Below are 16,303 nucleotides of genomic sequence, written 5' to 3'. Positions count from 1 at the left end.
GAACGTCTCGAGACGCTAGAGAGGGAGCAAGAGATTGCCAATTTTTCATTCTTCTTCATCTCCTCGCCGCCTTATCCTCTCTTTCTTATTACTTTCCGCGAGGAAAACCAATGAGAGGGTTCCGTGGGAGCCCGAGAAATACTTTAGCTGTTTTGATTGACCTCAATTTTATTTTACACGTGACCACTTTCAACGTTGCACTTGTATCGCAAGACTATATTTGCGTGTGAACAGCCGGCGGATGAAAAGAAAGCGAATGAACTGAAATGAAAAGAAAATCCACCTCGCTGAAATTTCAACACGCGAAACCGGAGGCGCGAATAATTGCAACATTGTGCAATTAGAGAAGCTCGAGAAAATTTGAGACAGCTTTTACTGTGCGAAAGACGTCGGAAAAATTGTTTCGAACGTCTGGAAGAGTTTCTGCCGTTTGAATGAAAGGCAAGTGGCTCGTGTTTATTGTCGAAACGACTGACGTTAATTATTTTTCAGCTGAACAACTCCGACCCGTTTACAATAAATAACAGATAATTTGAGCGGGCTCGTTTGATTTCATCGCTACGCTTCATTCGGCAGTTTCCGGCATGGAATAAAGAAAAATAGGGTCAAACGTTTGTAGTACTTATCATGGAAAATCTAGGCTCATGATATAAAAAGTCGGTAAAATTTCCGCTCTCTCTAAAAAACCACGGAACCGATCATATCCGTTCACCTGTGAACGACGCCGCGAACAGATTCTGTCTTCTAGATAATAAAAAAGCATACATCAAAGGGTGTATAAGCGGCTCCCGGCTCTTCAGAATGCTACGATAGTCTCCGACATATCCCGCAACTCCCCAATCTCTCCATATTATCATTCCTGTCGTTCGTATATCAGTGATTTATTTCACCCTATTTATTCACCTTTTCCGAATACCTTATAGTATAACATACGTCGTCTCGTCTCAACTTCGTTGGTGATATAATATTCAAAAGAATATTTTCTTCTTGTATAAATTTAGTCGGTTAGAAAGAAAAACTTCGGTCTAAAGACGTAACCTATCAGCAGATACTATACGAGTATGTATCGAAGTGAAAAATTATCTTTTTTCCATCGTAAAATCAATTCGTTAACCAAGGTACCAAGGTTAAATGTATACTTGTAAATAATTGATCAGCAAAATACTGAAATAAAATGGTATGAAATTTAGCATATCTCGATTTATGGTGGATAGATTTTAAAAAGTGATGTGTAGGAGACGCTGGCTGAGAAATTAGACGTCGATTAGTGCAGTGCGATTAATCTATTAATCTACGATTACGGTTGATCGTTTTTCCAATTAACCAACTAACCGACAGCTTCGAATTATTGTATTTTCAATTAATCGATTAATCGAAGCTGCCTCAATAGTTCTGCAGGTAAATCGGTACCTGAATCGAAACCGTCGATTTATCGATTAATCGGAAAAACGATTAATCCAAATCGTCGGTCACTCGATTAATTGAAAAGCTCAAGAAACGATCAATCGATTAATCGCACAGAACTGATATTGATCGGTGGAAGTAAATAAGGAACTTTTACACTGATTGGCTTAAGAAAACGAGGACGGAAAGTACAACGTGAACGGTAAACAAAAAACTCATAATTCGATGCAAAGCTGAAGTTGACACGATACGCGAACAAATTCTGACCCAAATGGAGAATGAGCGGATTCATACGGGGAATGAGGTGGGTGTATATTTGCGCGGTGGCGCAAGCACTGCATCGAGGTGTCGCTTGCCCGAGCACGGATTATGTGAACCGGAAGTAATGCGGTAAAAAAGGAACAAGATGTGTTTCCGTTGCTGCTCCAGACGAGGGATGAAACTCGCGTTACGACCCCCGCACAAACACGGGTAAACAGACTGTGGGAGGTGTAACCTGTCTGCCCACGCGCTGCAAGCTCCAAGCTTTCAACCTCTGCTCTACACTCACCTCATTTGCAAAGTAGCATCGCCGTCTTTCATGTTTTATGCTCTAATTAGCGCTAGCTTGCACCAAAATTACACCCACACCCGTTACGGCTCTCTAGGTTCGCTCGGAAGAGCTTTCCAACCCCCCAAAAAAAACATCCCTAACTTGATCCCTGCCCCCCCCCAACTTCTTGCAAGCTCCTTCGAAACGCCGCGAGATATGAGTCGAGTCGACATGGTTTAACATTTTCAACACCGCCGATTCAGCAGATAAATATTTCAAACAGCAGGGAAAACAACGGTATTGAAAATGAATAAGGATGTAAGAAAAATAAGCTTGCGGGGAAGCAAACAAGTTTACCTTAAGATTCGTTGAAAATAGCTGCCCGTGAGGATCGACTTACTTATAATACAAACCACTGAACGCACTTGATACAGTTTGTTGCACGATACGTACATTAATTGTCAGTCTCATTTCCCGATGGCTTTATTTTATTCCCAATTATTTCAGGGCTCAGAAATAGTTACCGAAATTACTGTTCGCTTGTGAAGCGAGTTTGTCGGCAATTATTTTTCACACACGTATACCGTATACGCTGTGCCGAAAAAAGCTTTGGAAATAAAAATGGTAAAAATTACAAAAGGATATCCGTATATGCATATTGTATAAACACATCGAGAGTTGAGCACGCCCTGCGGGCGGATTGTTTCTGGAATTCAACCCCTACACAATTTCCGTTTAACGACCAGCGAGCGGAGTATACGTGCATTATTCGTATCCTGGGCGAGGACAGAAAATATTTACGAATTCCGATTCATAATTAAATTTACACAAATAAAAGAGACAAAATGTACGGCGAAAAATTAGTGAACAGGGAGGTTTATATACCTGGCCGATGTTCCCTTGTATGTGGAGATGATAGGGTAAAAAAAAAAACTTTTAATTAAACATTCTTGAGATTCGTTACAATTTCACCGTAGCACAATTTTCGGATCATGTTTTCACCTTTGCTGTCCTCTGTGTGTGTGTGTTTTTTTTTCTCTCCCTGCTTTTTTGACATTCTATATATTTATCGAATTATTGAATAACTGATTAATTATGTAACTTTTACGTTGAAAAATATGGGCATTTGAGAGACAAGACCTCGGTAACTATTTATTAACCGGCTACGTTTTAACCTTCCTTGCCGAATGAAATATCCCAGGATTTGACAAAATATATGAAAAATTGTCCAATCATCTGACACAGAGACGAATATCGATACTATTCGTTAAGTTCGTTAAGTTAATGGAATGTATTCATAATCTACGAATATCTCTCTGATGGTGAAAACTCAAAAAATACTGTAATTCTGAACGGAAACTCAGATATCGATGCTTCGTTTGAAATCGCTTAAAAATTATTAACAATCGATTAAATTCATTCGATTTCAATTTACGATGGCTCGTTTAAGTCAGGAAAATATTCTCCGTAAATTCACTGGACCGCTTTTTTCTGTAATCTTGGCAGCGTTAAATATTTAATTCTACAACATGATCACCAAACTTTCGTCCTTAATTTGAAGCGATTTGAAACGAAGTATCGATATCAGACCTCGTATATTTTCTTAGCCAACGAATGTTCGTAAATATAGCACTTCGGTATTTTATCTAAGATAATATACGTCCTGTAAACTTTGGCCTGACGAGTCGCATGCGTTTGAATCTTTGACAGCCGTGTTTCGATCCTATTCGCATGCAGTCATTTGTCAGAAAACGCTGAGGTAGGCATATCGATTTTTCCATGACAACAAACCGTGTACATTGCATGCTGCATGGCCACCATGGGTGCCAGTGTTTGATTTACCTATTCATGCTAGATCCCTGTAGACTGGCTTGATCGCCGTTCTGTTTCCGGTAAATTCACGAGATTATCGTCAATCCCTGTCAATAACAGTTATCAACTTCCCTTTCCCCGCTCACTATGATTGCGACATGTCGTGACGATGCCTCAGCACGATTTAAGCACAAGTGAACCGTAATTTTCTTCCAATTATTGCCTCTTTGGAACTGCTGAACCTCCTTTTGCAAAGCCTTACAGACCGGACGTGCTGTAAATAATTAATTAATAGCGGAAGATGTATTAGGGATTTGAAGGTCGATTTTTAGTCGGTAAAGAAAAAAGGCTGCGCGAGCTTTTTGTACTTCCAGACGGAATATCAGCGATATTTGCGGAATAACCGGAACCATTTCCTGTTAGAGATAATGCGGAATGAGATTGATTTCAAAGTTAAATAATGCTAACCTGCGCCACAACTGAGAAGGCATCTCTGAATTTTGCCGTGTAAACCGAACGCGTAAAACTTGGCAAGTATAATAAATATAATTAAATGAGAATAAAAGTATTGCCAGAGGGTTGCATCCCTCCCTCAACTCTTGTATTTTAATTGGATAAAGAGTCGCAATGCCTTAGAAATACACTAATGAAGCCTCTCCTCGAGGAGATTTCTTTTCATTCGCGCACAATAATACAACATAGCGATATATTCACCGTACCCGGAAAAAGTATAAAAATATTCTATACCTATTTCACCGTAGTTATAAAATTCCTTCTATCAAATTCTCTCTCTCTCTCTCTCTCTCTCTCTCTCTCTCTCTCTCTCTCGAGCATTTTCGAACGCGCCGAGATGACGGGTGTGCACGTATAACGAGATGTCAAACCGACGTTTCCCATCTCGGTACTGCTGCCGATGTCGAAACAGCTTCTGCAAATAAAACAAACTGATTTCAACCCTCCGGCAATCGCTGTGTAGGAACCCGACGATAACCGAACGTCATCTTCGCTTGAATAATGTAACGCGTCGCTCGTCTCTCGGTCTAATGCAGCCGTCGATGCAAGCACGAAAGCTTCTCCGAGCCCTGCAGCTGCGACTTTAAACCTCCTCGAGCAGAAGCAATTATTTCAGATTTTGAAAGGATTGTTACAAAAAAAAAAAAAAAATTGTATCAAAATCGAAATCCCTGAAGAAAAAAAGCATTCCTCACCGCATAATTTTCTCGTTTCAAAGCCATTTTACGTATATCGTTTGAATGAGAAAAAAAAACAAACAAAAAAACACTTTATTCAAAACATTTCTTCCGTTAACTCTGTGCAAGGGTTAAACGTTTTTTCACAAAATAATTCCAGCCCCGTTTACGAAAGTTTCAAGCCCTGACGATACGCTCGTTTTTAATGGTTCCCCGGCTCTTCGGGCATGTAAAGAAAAAAATCAAACAAGTCGCACAAGTACGTCATAAACTCGCGTTTTAAATCCTCGGCCCCGAAACGAGGAGTGTTTTCGTGGAATTTGGCATTAGCAAAATTATATTCCTCGTCACGAAGAAGCCGCGCGCAGTTCGTCCTTTGCTTGTTTACTTTATCATATACAATTACAGTGAAAAAATGTTTGATAAAAATTTGAGTCAGACTTGGGTGAGATTATTTAGTCACAGAATTCGTTTTTCGTTTTTTTTTAACTCTCGAGAGAAGAGATGCAGTAAAAGAAAGAAACGCTGCGCGAATATCACCCCGTTTACTTTCTCCCTCTCATTTTCTCGTTGTCCGGGCCGTGTACAATAATCACCAATTGCCCTGATTACGATCGGTTGAATTGAATTATTTTCAACAAACCGTAGAACGTGCAGCTTGGTTCAAAAACACGAGGACCGTACCGACAAGGACAACGAAACCAGTAATTACGCTCTCGCACTTTAATGTCCTTATAATGGAAATATTGATTGATTATTCCTTCGTTAGGCCCTCACCCCCCGCAATCCCTGTCCCACTGATTAAATCATTTTCCAGGACAATCCATTAACCAAAAAGCGAAACAACGTTCGCAAGGAATTAAAACGAAAAGTGAGAAAAAAGAACGCAGGTCGAAAATAACGCGAGGAAAAAGATATAAAAATTTCCACCCCCTGCCAACTCGTGAAAAAAAATCTGCTTTGTTATCGCCACTCACCCGCACCAGCCTCCTCAAAAACTTCGACGCACTTGCACCTCGGACACGTGTCAATTTAACAATAAAGCTATTGCTCCGATGCCGCACAATACTCTTCGCCTCGTGTTCTAGTTTCACGGATTGATACGCCGGCATCACGCTGCCTGCTGAAGCTGTTCGACTTCCGCCACGGCAAGGCTACTTCTCGTTGTATAAATTGGTACACGTAAATTATACCTACAACTCGTGTGAGGTATGAAAAGTCGTGAAAAAAAAAATGTTGGAAACGAAATTACCAAGATTACACGAGCGGAGTTGCTTTTAAAATTTACCAAATATGATGAAAAACATGCTTCGTCGATTGAAAGAAATGAGCTTTCATTTTACGACACGAATTGTTGATGCGATCAGCTTTATGGTTGAATCAAACGACTTTTCTGCGAATAGAAACAACGGTTTGTCCGACGTATTTAGCCCGAAGTTAACGAAACGTTTCTTTCCGTCCACTTGACTTTTTGAATATTATATTTCTGAATTAGTCACCCGCGGGGATAAATCCAATATAAATATCCACCGTACCTATGAACTCCAATTTTCTTATTCTTCGCAAGACTAACCGAGATACAAGCTTGGGTCGAAAAATTTGTCGTGAGAAATCTTCGTAAGAAACAGCTTGAGTTTCCTCTTTGAAGCCCGATGTCGTCACGGGTCTCAGGTCAGCCGCAAGTTCGCCCGATGATGAGCTTTCCCAGTCTAAGACGTACCTATATACGAATATTTAAGGCACACACACAACGTGATAGTTGACGAATTAGAGCATGGAGAGTTCATGCAGCAGACACCCACGTGACACGCAGTCCTCAGCAGCTCGTTAGACTCACTTTACAGCTTGTCTTAATTATGCACGTGGCATGTACGAGACGCGGTGCAGGTAACTCGACGGTGACTCTCAATTCGCGGGTTACCAAAACAGAGATCTGACGGTTTTTCATTCCGATAAAATTTCGAATCAAATCCGAAGTTGAAATTGGGAGGAAAAAAAGAATGAAACAAATTTTTTCGGTCAATTTACGGTCACCACCTCGCCTTTTTCTTCAATTGACGACCTTCGGCTGTTCTTCTGACTTGAATTTTCACAACGCTTTTTCTACTTTCCTGACTGTTTTGCCATTTAGAAACTTTATTATGATTCTAGGTATAGTAATTTTTGTATTTAATCGTCCGAGAAGAACCCCACTCAAATGGCCGAAACTAAAAGTAATTGACAGTTTTTTTTTATTTCGACCTAAGACACTGCGAACCTACTTTAACAATTTTTTTCACTTGCATGCGTGGATTTCAGCAAAATGAAATATCAAAGTATAAGAATTGCAGAATTGTTGTACGCATCCATGGTAGGTATTTCGTATTTTTTTATTTTTTTAGTCTGCTTTTCAATTTTGAACTGTTTCACTTGCAAATTAAGGTGTTTTAATAATTGTTATACCTTTTACCAGTGTGCAAGGTATGTATATGTACATGTATATGTATAGGCAAGTGCCTATAATACACGAATACCGCACCCACTTTTCTTACCTCGTGATAATATCATCTCATTATTAAGAGAGTCACTCTCGGAGCGGCGTCGCGGCGGCAGCTTCTATTCTGCAATATTAAAACTGATGACGTAGTCTGGGAGAAGGATTTGCTGGTTTTGCACTTTCCTCCCACCTCTCTTCTCGCGGGTCCTTTTTCACCACGGTCTTTCCTCCGCTTCCTGCTATCTTCACACTCGACGGGACAGAACAGACCTCTGCTTCCCAACCTAGTTGGCGTGCAGTGTTAATGCATCGGAACCGGCATTGTTAAAAGTTAGTTCATCTTCAGGGGTGTTCGCTCGGCGGAAATAAACGAATGAAAAAGCGAATGGAATGTGTGACGGGGAAGAAAGAACTTGTTCCGAGGTAGTTACAACTGTAAATAGGTGCAACCCGTTCAACGGATGAAACGAGACCCGGTATATTTTACACACTCGGCGAAACTCTAACCGCACAAATCATGACACTATTTTCGCACACTGTAACACTCGGAGTTTTCTTCATCTTCTTCTTCTTCTTATTCTTCGTGGCCTCCTTCCCTGACGACGATACGACAGCGATAATATCTCTCTTTCTTTGTTTTCTTCTATTACGCTGTGAAAAATCGCTGCGGTATAATTATAAGAGGAAAAGACGCGGAAGTTAAGGAGAACAGGAAGAACAAGAACAACTTTGAACAACCAAGAAACCGGTTTCAATTAATAAACCACTCGTTCCTTTTCTCTTATTTTTCTTCGTCTTATTCTTATATTCTCCTTTCAAAACTCTGCAGCAATTATTCCTCGGAAACTTTCTAATTCACTTTCGCGGTGGGTAAGGAAATACGAATGAAAATAAACCATCGAATTCACTAGCGGACCGTCTGCCTCATTTCAACAGCCCAAGACACTGATCGGTATCCCGTCTCTGTCCTTCCAAGAGCTCGCCAAAGTTGAGCTCGTTAAAATATCACGACACTTGCAGGCGTCGTCATATCGGTTGATGATTATCTTAGTGTTCGAAATTTTCCTCCTCCTCCCTCGCAACGTTTAAGCCTTCCCCGGTGTAACGACGTTTCTGTTCTTTATCTCCTTTTTGTTTTTTCTACGCAGCACCTATTAAGCCACGATTACGTAACTCCGTACCAAACTTGGTCTATTTGAACACGTGTTAACGCGCTGATAACGCCGGTCGAGCCTTAAGAATCGTATCCCCAACGTTCTCTCATTCTGAATTCACGAGAACGTCGCGGTGCAACCTTATTTCTGTACATAAATATGTATCTTCTTCCAACCACGCACCTTTTAACCATGGGAATATATTTGCGTCGCTTCTGTCGTACAAGATGTGATACATAAGCGGGCCTAGGTCAAGGCGTCTCTAAACGAGTCTTGATTGCAGCTTCCTACGTTCACTTTACCCCTCGCACCTAAATACCTGCAGCAACATTCGATTCTCCGGTCGTTGAAGTGCTCGTCGAATTTTCCGAGGTATTCTCGAATCTCGATCATGTTTTCCGGTTGAATGAAGTTTTTTTTTCCTTTTTTTTTTTTTTTGTTGTCTTTACTTCCTCATTCCTCACATCTCAGCGAGTGACCGGCAGCTCCAAAAGTGACCCACATTTTTCCTCTCCGCCTCCTGCGAACGCGGCTTAAAGCACGCAAGCACCACCGAGACGGGCGAAAACACGAGCCGCTTTTTCACTCCGCGGAGCAACTGTTTCGGGCAGCTTTTTCTGCTTACCCATGATCGCGGTTTCCGCAGGCAGAGCTGTATCGGCGACGAGATTCTCGGTGATTAAGGATGGAATTTCCGCGAGGGAATGACGGTCGGTTTTTGCTCTTACGCGACCCCCGCTTCCCCTTCTCCTCCCCCACTTCCGCTTAAACGTAGACCGGGATTTTCGTATTCGCGACCACGTATCGCGCACATGGACTTAGTTTCGGACGTCGCGGTTTTTCTCCGCGAGGCTTTCGCTGCCGCGGTCCGGCGTAACCTGTCGACAAAACGCAGAATCTCCACCTCGAAAGCCGGGAGTTATGCTCCAGAGCTTGCGCGGTGAGCGCCCGGCGCTCGCCCCTCGGGAGCTTTCGCTTCTCCTCGTCGACACTCCGCCGCTTGCAAGCTCACCCCGTGGAGGGGGTGGAAATAGACGAGCGGCGAGATACCGGGGGTAAGAACTCGCCGTGGGTTAGTACGACTGACAACTGAATTTATACAAGTCTTGAGGGAGCAAAATGAGCTCCCGTCCATGATCCGTCCGCCCGTCTTTCCCCGCTTTTGCCTGCAACGCACGCGGGAACTTTCGGGAATCCGGCTGCTCTGCATCACCCGCCCTTTCATCCGCTAACGCAACTAGGACGAAGGTCAGCCGCGAAACCTGCAGGATTTTCTCTTGGGATTCGAGAGATCCTCAAGGCTGCCGGACACTTTGGTATCGGGTTTTGTATTCCCGGTGGTAACGACGTCGAAACCGTGTCCAAACCGTGGAAAACCGGGCCAGTTTGGAAAGGATCGTTTCGGACCACCTGGGAATTCTCGAAGGGGTATTTCTAACGGAGTTACAAATATTATTTATATACTTGTACAGGCGCCAAAGTTGACAGACGCAACGTTTCGATTGAGGGTAGGACGAAAATCAGCGATCCAAATCATTTGTCGAAATATCGTTACGGTTTTGCAACTTTGTACGATTATCAGACAAGCGCGCCAACTTCTTTGATTCAAATTGACGATTGTATCGTTCACTTTTTTATCTCTCACGAAACGAGGCTAATAGAATTCAAACGCGATTGCTTGTTGTTACTTCCCTGGAACAGTGAATAATTTTTTCCAATTGCGGAGTGTTGCTTTCTATGTTCGATTACGACGATCGCAACGATCACAATTAACATCTCATGTCGTCTACGTGTGAAAAAAAAATTCTACAATATCGAGTGAAAGTATTCTACAAGATTAAGTTACATCATTTTTCATTGTCTTAAGAAATTATTCACTACTCCGTACAGGATTTTTACAGCCTTTCCAAGATAAACATAAAACTAAAGCCCTTCGATTGAACAAAGTGATAAAAAAACCGAGTAATCGATTTTCACGCGCAGGTGATCGTTGGTTCTACGATCACTCGTTGTAATTTGACGGCTTACGTCAGGGCCACGCATGTTTCGCATGTTCAAGTTAAACAGGTTCAATTGACGCCTTAACACCTCGTCAAGGGCAGGCAGTCCAACGGTAACAATTCCATCAACGACTTGGCATTCGTCGAGACCAATTGACCGTGATCCGCGGTAAGGAGTCAAGAGGGCCTCTTACATTATTCAAGATCATTCGAGGGGCGCGTCCGTTTTAAACGTTGAAGATTTGAGCCCGGATGAGGAGAAGGGAATAAATCAACACTCGAGCACGCGTTTCTTGAAGTCGGTTATCCGGTGCTTAGCTTCATTTTCATCCCTCTTAGGGTTTCCCGAATTCTGTCTCCTCGGGGCTAAACAGCCCTTTGAGTGTGAAGCGGAAATTCAAGACCTCTACGGTGGTTCTAATCTTTCAAAGTGTGGGTCCAGATCTTGACCGAGTTTGAGCCGAAGCTCGACGTATATGACGGATTTTCGGTGAAGAATTCGGTCAGCCGAATGAATCCGATTTGTTTCTATGTTTTTTTTTTTACAACCATTCAACAAATTGAAGGTGGACATCTTTTTCACCAGAATAGACAAATCAATACACTCGATTCAAATGACGAGATTCATCGCCACGAGTAACATCCATCCTCGTTAATAAACCCGCAAACGAGATTTACCACCGGTCAAATAATTTTCACCGAAAATATTTCACCCCCTTCTAGATAACGATCGCCGTCGTCGATCCTCGTTCACGTATCGAACGGTCATTTTAATTTCGCGTATCGCGCACCTTCGATCAACTTCATCGTCGGGATATCAAGTTTTCTCGTAAACCAGGAAACGGGATTCAATTATTACGCGAACTCGGGTAGCCTGCACCGCTGCAGCTGTATCGTTCGTAATGTAACAGCTTGAAAATGGTCAGTCGCCGGCTGTTGCCACAGCCCACCACCTCCAAAACAATACAATTTAAACTGGAGCATTCAGAATGGAACTCTATCGCGTTGACAAATTGCTTATGTATGTATGTATATGGTGCATTCACCTGTCCAACTGTTACACTTGTACTACGCAAATCTGGAGCCGCGTGCAGATATTGTTCTATAACTCATGCGACAGCTATTTTTTATTGCTGAACAAATAACGGGTCGATTTGTCGTCTTGTTTATTTGAATCTTGTCGATTTGTTTTCTTTTCTTTTTTTTTTAATCGTTGAAACCAGCCAAGTAACCGACGAAGAGGAAGAATTATAACAAAGCCACAGATCTCAAAAAGGAATCGAAGTTAATTTAATCGTTTCGACCCAAGCACGAGTCTCTTAACAACGACCAGTGACAATGATTGAAATACGAATCGTCAATTAACCCAACCAATGTCTTCGACTCGTTTCAAGGATTTCGTGTGAAATTCACATACATGCCATCCATAACTATTTTCAATTCCACCCGCTACTTTCCGCGGCTGCAGAGAAGAAGGAACGGCAAAGGGAAAAGCTTGAGTTATGCCTGGGATCGCGAAGAGCCGTCGAGAGAGTTTCTTTGGCTACCTTTGAGCGTCTGAGAACGAGAGGGAAACCCGTTTCTTGGAAAAGAGGAACGCGATGGGTTCGCACCAAAAAACTGGGATTACTATCATCGGTGTTCGGGCATAAACCAGCCGGTGATGGGTGGCATTCACCCGTGATAAACGAGTGGAGAAAACCTTTCCGTTTTCCATTTCCATTCGTTTCGACAGCTTTATTCACGATCCGCGGGTCGATTTCACCTCGTTTAATTTCATTCGACAAGACTCGCTAATTGACTTCAATCGCCGCTCCCGATCAATTGACCGTTCCGACATTTCCTGACGTTTCTTCGTCACGATTGCCTTTTCCATTTGATTAGCGCTCACTTGGCCACTTTCGCAAATTCGTGAGAAAAAAAAAATCCAACCCTAAACTTCTCTGCTGTGGATAACAAGCTCGTAATTATCTTAATTACCGAAGCTAAGGTAGAACATTTTTAAATCTTAACGCGCACGTCACTTTGTTTTGTTCACTGATGTTTCCCACCTTTTCTTAGAATGACTAACAAGATTCTTGACGCTTTAACAAGTAAATTTCAGGATGAAAAATCGCATAATTTATGGAGAAAACTGCATCGTGATAATATTAACCAACTCTACCCCTTACTTTATGGGTATACATCAAAATAATTTACCACTCCCACTTTGGATAGCATCGTGGTTTTGTGGACAACAATAGGAAGACAAATTCCTCTGTCCGCGAGGCACGGCGGACTGTTTCATTATTTATATTCGATGTTACTTACCTGCGAATGATCGGTAAAATTTTTTGAAAACCGCGCAACGTGAATTTGCAATTTTTACATAAAGCTGTAGACATATTATCTATGCGAATTGAGCCAGTGCAGAATTATCAAACTGTTGTAAGCGTGTCGAGTAGTATCTTTGGAGAAATTGGTAAAATACGATCTCCCTGTGAATTCAAATATGCAGGATAAAACGTTAAATCCTTTCGCCTCCGTACGGCGAGAAATGCATTCGGGAGGGATGCGAGCGAGGAGCTTTCTTAGATTTGAATTGGCATCCGAAGCACGCGCGAGTCGCATATATACGTATAAAATACTTTTATCAATTCCGTGTATTTCAAGATACGCGGAACTTTACACGCGTGGAAAAGTTGTCTGCGCCCGGCGAGCCAGGAGCTACCGGTAGGTTGTAGGTATACGTATACTTGAAGCATTAAAATAGAACCTTCCCGAGCGAATTTCCAACAGCGAGAAATTTCTCGATCACTGAAATTTATTCGAACTCGTGCTACGGGCTTTTATTTACCCGAGTACGTAGAAACTTTGAATAAACGTAATGTCAGGCAAAAATAACGAGTGGTGAAATGTCGCAGACATGACGAGAAAACTTTCCTCTTAACAAATGGATTAAAAATTTCAACACCCACTTCGTACGTAACGTGTCTTTCATATTTTAGAGGGGTTTCACTGTGTATCACATCCTATTAAAACGGAAATGGCTCCGTAAAAAAAAAAAGAAAACTGAAACGAAGTACACTAAAAAAAAAAAGAACAAAAAAATTCCATTTCAGGCAAAAGTTTATACGTACCTCGCATCGTACGCGACAGAGAAATTTTTAAAAACCGATTTGACAACAAGTTACGACGAACGGATCGTAAAATCGCGACCGCAATTTTAGGCCGTGTCGATATCGAAGCCAAAATAAAAAAAAAAAGAGAGAAAAAATAATATGAAAAATAATACGAGGAATTGTAGAATAGAAAATAACAAGCGAACCTTGATCCAGGCATAAAAAAATTATCCGGAAAAAAAATACCCCGACCTCTCAACTCTGCAGGTTGGATTTTCGAGTGTTGCAATTCCCGTGGAGGGATTCGCACATGCAGAAACACGTATCGCGTAATCCGGCTACGGGAATATATACGTGGGTAAGATTTTGTCGCGTACTTCAATGCCGACGTATCTCTGTAGATCGCGAGATTTTTCGCTTCGCCGTACCGGACCTATTCGTGTCGCGAAAAGGAAGGAAAAAAAAAACAGCAAGAGAGCCTGAACAATTGCCCCGGGTCTTGATCCCTCGCTCTGCGGATTCACGTAAAAGGAAGCAAAGCAAAATCCCTCGAAAGAACTGCAGCTCACGCTCCGGGTATTTTCTGCAAATTAATTTTATCAGCGCGGCTTTATATTTCGGCTAGAAAAATCTGAGGGAAGCTGTCGTTTCGAGCATACCTGCAAATACTCGAGAATTGACATTTCGCAAAACTGGAATAGAGGATTTCGCATTTTTTCACGTTTCAATTTACCAAATGAACGGTGTTGAGAGACAATTTTTTCTTTTTTTCTTCTTTACACAAAAAAATGACTCTTTTCTCAAGCTTCGAGTTCGCAAGCGTAAAAATTATCGAAAGTCGATATTAGGCGGGGAGAAAATAGACGGGTGGGGGTAAAAATGTAGAAAGATCGAAAAATCTGAGGGCCAAAGTAGCGAATTTAAAAAAAAAAAGGGAAAACCATAAAAGATTAGAAAGGTCAGAAACATGGAATGCTAAACTGTAGAATCGACAGAATTCCTTTCGATAATATAAAATCGTATACAGATTCTCGATTTTGCTGTACCGTGTTTCGACGTTTGTACATTTTGTCTTTCCACATTTCGATTTACCGAGTGTTCAATTTTTCGTCGTTGACCTTTCCATATTTTTAAATTCTACGAATAAGATATTCGCGTCTATGAAAATTCGATACTCCGATCCTTCTATCAATAAGCAATTCTATTTTCTTTACCCCTACCCAAATTCCTACACCCTCGGGATCGCGGGCTAATTCGGTTGGTCTGAAATTGATTAATTCGGAAAGTGGCGGAAATCGAAAACCCCGGAAGCGTAAAACGCTGCATCGGTTTCCAGTTGTTGTTAGATAAGTTAAGGATAGTCCCACGGGACGCGAAGTCTCGGGGTTCGAGGCTGACTCAAAGGGGCCGCAAACCGCAGGGTTTTCGCATCGAAACTGACGTCAAGGCGCACCTTCCAACCCACCTCGGATCCTTTATTGCAAAGGTCGGTGCAGGTTATCGTGCAGAGATTTGTACCATGATGAAACACCTGCTCGGGAGAGGAAAATAGCACGACCGATAGAACGGATAACGCGATTCGAAATACGCGAAGACTCTCCTCCTCGCCTTTCCTATTTTCTCTTCGTCTCCGTGCGGTTATATTCCTCGGGACGTGAAACCGGATCCTTGTTTTAAGAGCACCCTCGATGTACACGCGACTTTACGATTCCACCGTGTCTCGTAAACTCCTCTCTGCCATGATACCTGCAATACGTGTCTACTCGCTTTTTTCACTTCCGGATCCACTGCAGGGAGTTCAAAGCGGACGGCTGGAGCCGTATCAATAAAAATTAGGAATTAAGGTCATGGATTGCACCGTCGGAAACGGAATTCGAACACCTTTTTCCTATCCGACAAATTGATTCGTTTCAATTATTCACCAACGATAGGAACAACGGATCGGAGCCTCAAGTTTTTCGAGCATTATTTAGTATCTTAAACTCCTTCGCCCGGTTCGGTACTTGTAAAATCGAAATTTTTTTAAACATGCAATAAACTCGTAACCTCGCTTCGCCCAGATTTCTTCTCACGGAATAAAATCATTGAGTTTATGATATTCAAATTTAATCTCTCTACGTAATCCGTAATTATCGATACTCTCGGAGAGAAGGTTGAAAGCTTGACTGTTACACAAGCCTCGATGAATTCGAAGATGAAACTTTCACTCGAGGAGTTTCCAATTAACTCCGTAAACATTATAATTACTGGGATAAGTACAGACCCAAAAATCTCAGGGCTTCTGTCTAACGGATTCGAAGTGTCATATTTGACTGCGTCTCTTCTTCTCTCTCTCTCTCTCTGTCTCTCGCTCTCTCTTTCTCTCTCCCTCGGCACGGCGAGGCCCTTCGTTATAAAGTGACAGAGGTCGAGCGAGGCTCTTTGCAGAGATAAACAATTTCGCCGAAGACATTTGCGGGGGTTGGTGCTGGAGGGGGGGGGGGGGGGTGGAAAGGCGCGGGATTCTACGTTGGATAAAATGTTGCGCTGGCATGACCGGGAGTCAGGCGAATAAATTGTCCAAGCCGACGCCTTAACGACACCATAAAGTCCTCGAGCTGGTATCTACGACGTCGGCGATACAATCGTACGAGT

General features: G+C 42.2%; 1 long non-coding RNA gene across 1 annotated transcript; it reads right to left on the bottom strand.

Annotated features, from left to right (window-relative positions):
- Nucleotides 1–3,642: 3,642 nt before the first annotated feature.
- LOC124299936 (uncharacterized) lies at nt 3,643–9,484 on the bottom strand. Its single transcript, XR_006907117.1, has 3 exons — nt 7,470–9,484; nt 4,496–4,676; nt 3,643–4,022 (listed from the first exon to the last, which is right to left on the bottom strand). It is a non-coding gene; the product is annotated as an uncharacterized LOC124299936 (long non-coding RNA).
- Nucleotides 9,485–16,303: the final 6,819 nt, after the last annotated feature.

The sequence above is a fragment of the Neodiprion virginianus genome, chromosome 1 (genome assembly GCF_021901495.1).
Source record: "Neodiprion virginianus isolate iyNeoVirg1 chromosome 1, iyNeoVirg1.1, whole genome shotgun sequence".
Taxonomy (NCBI): Eukaryota; Metazoa; Arthropoda; class Insecta; order Hymenoptera; family Diprionidae; genus Neodiprion; species Neodiprion virginianus.
The sequence above is the reverse complement of the archived record's forward strand: the minus strand, read 5'-3'. Positions and strand labels throughout refer to the sequence as shown.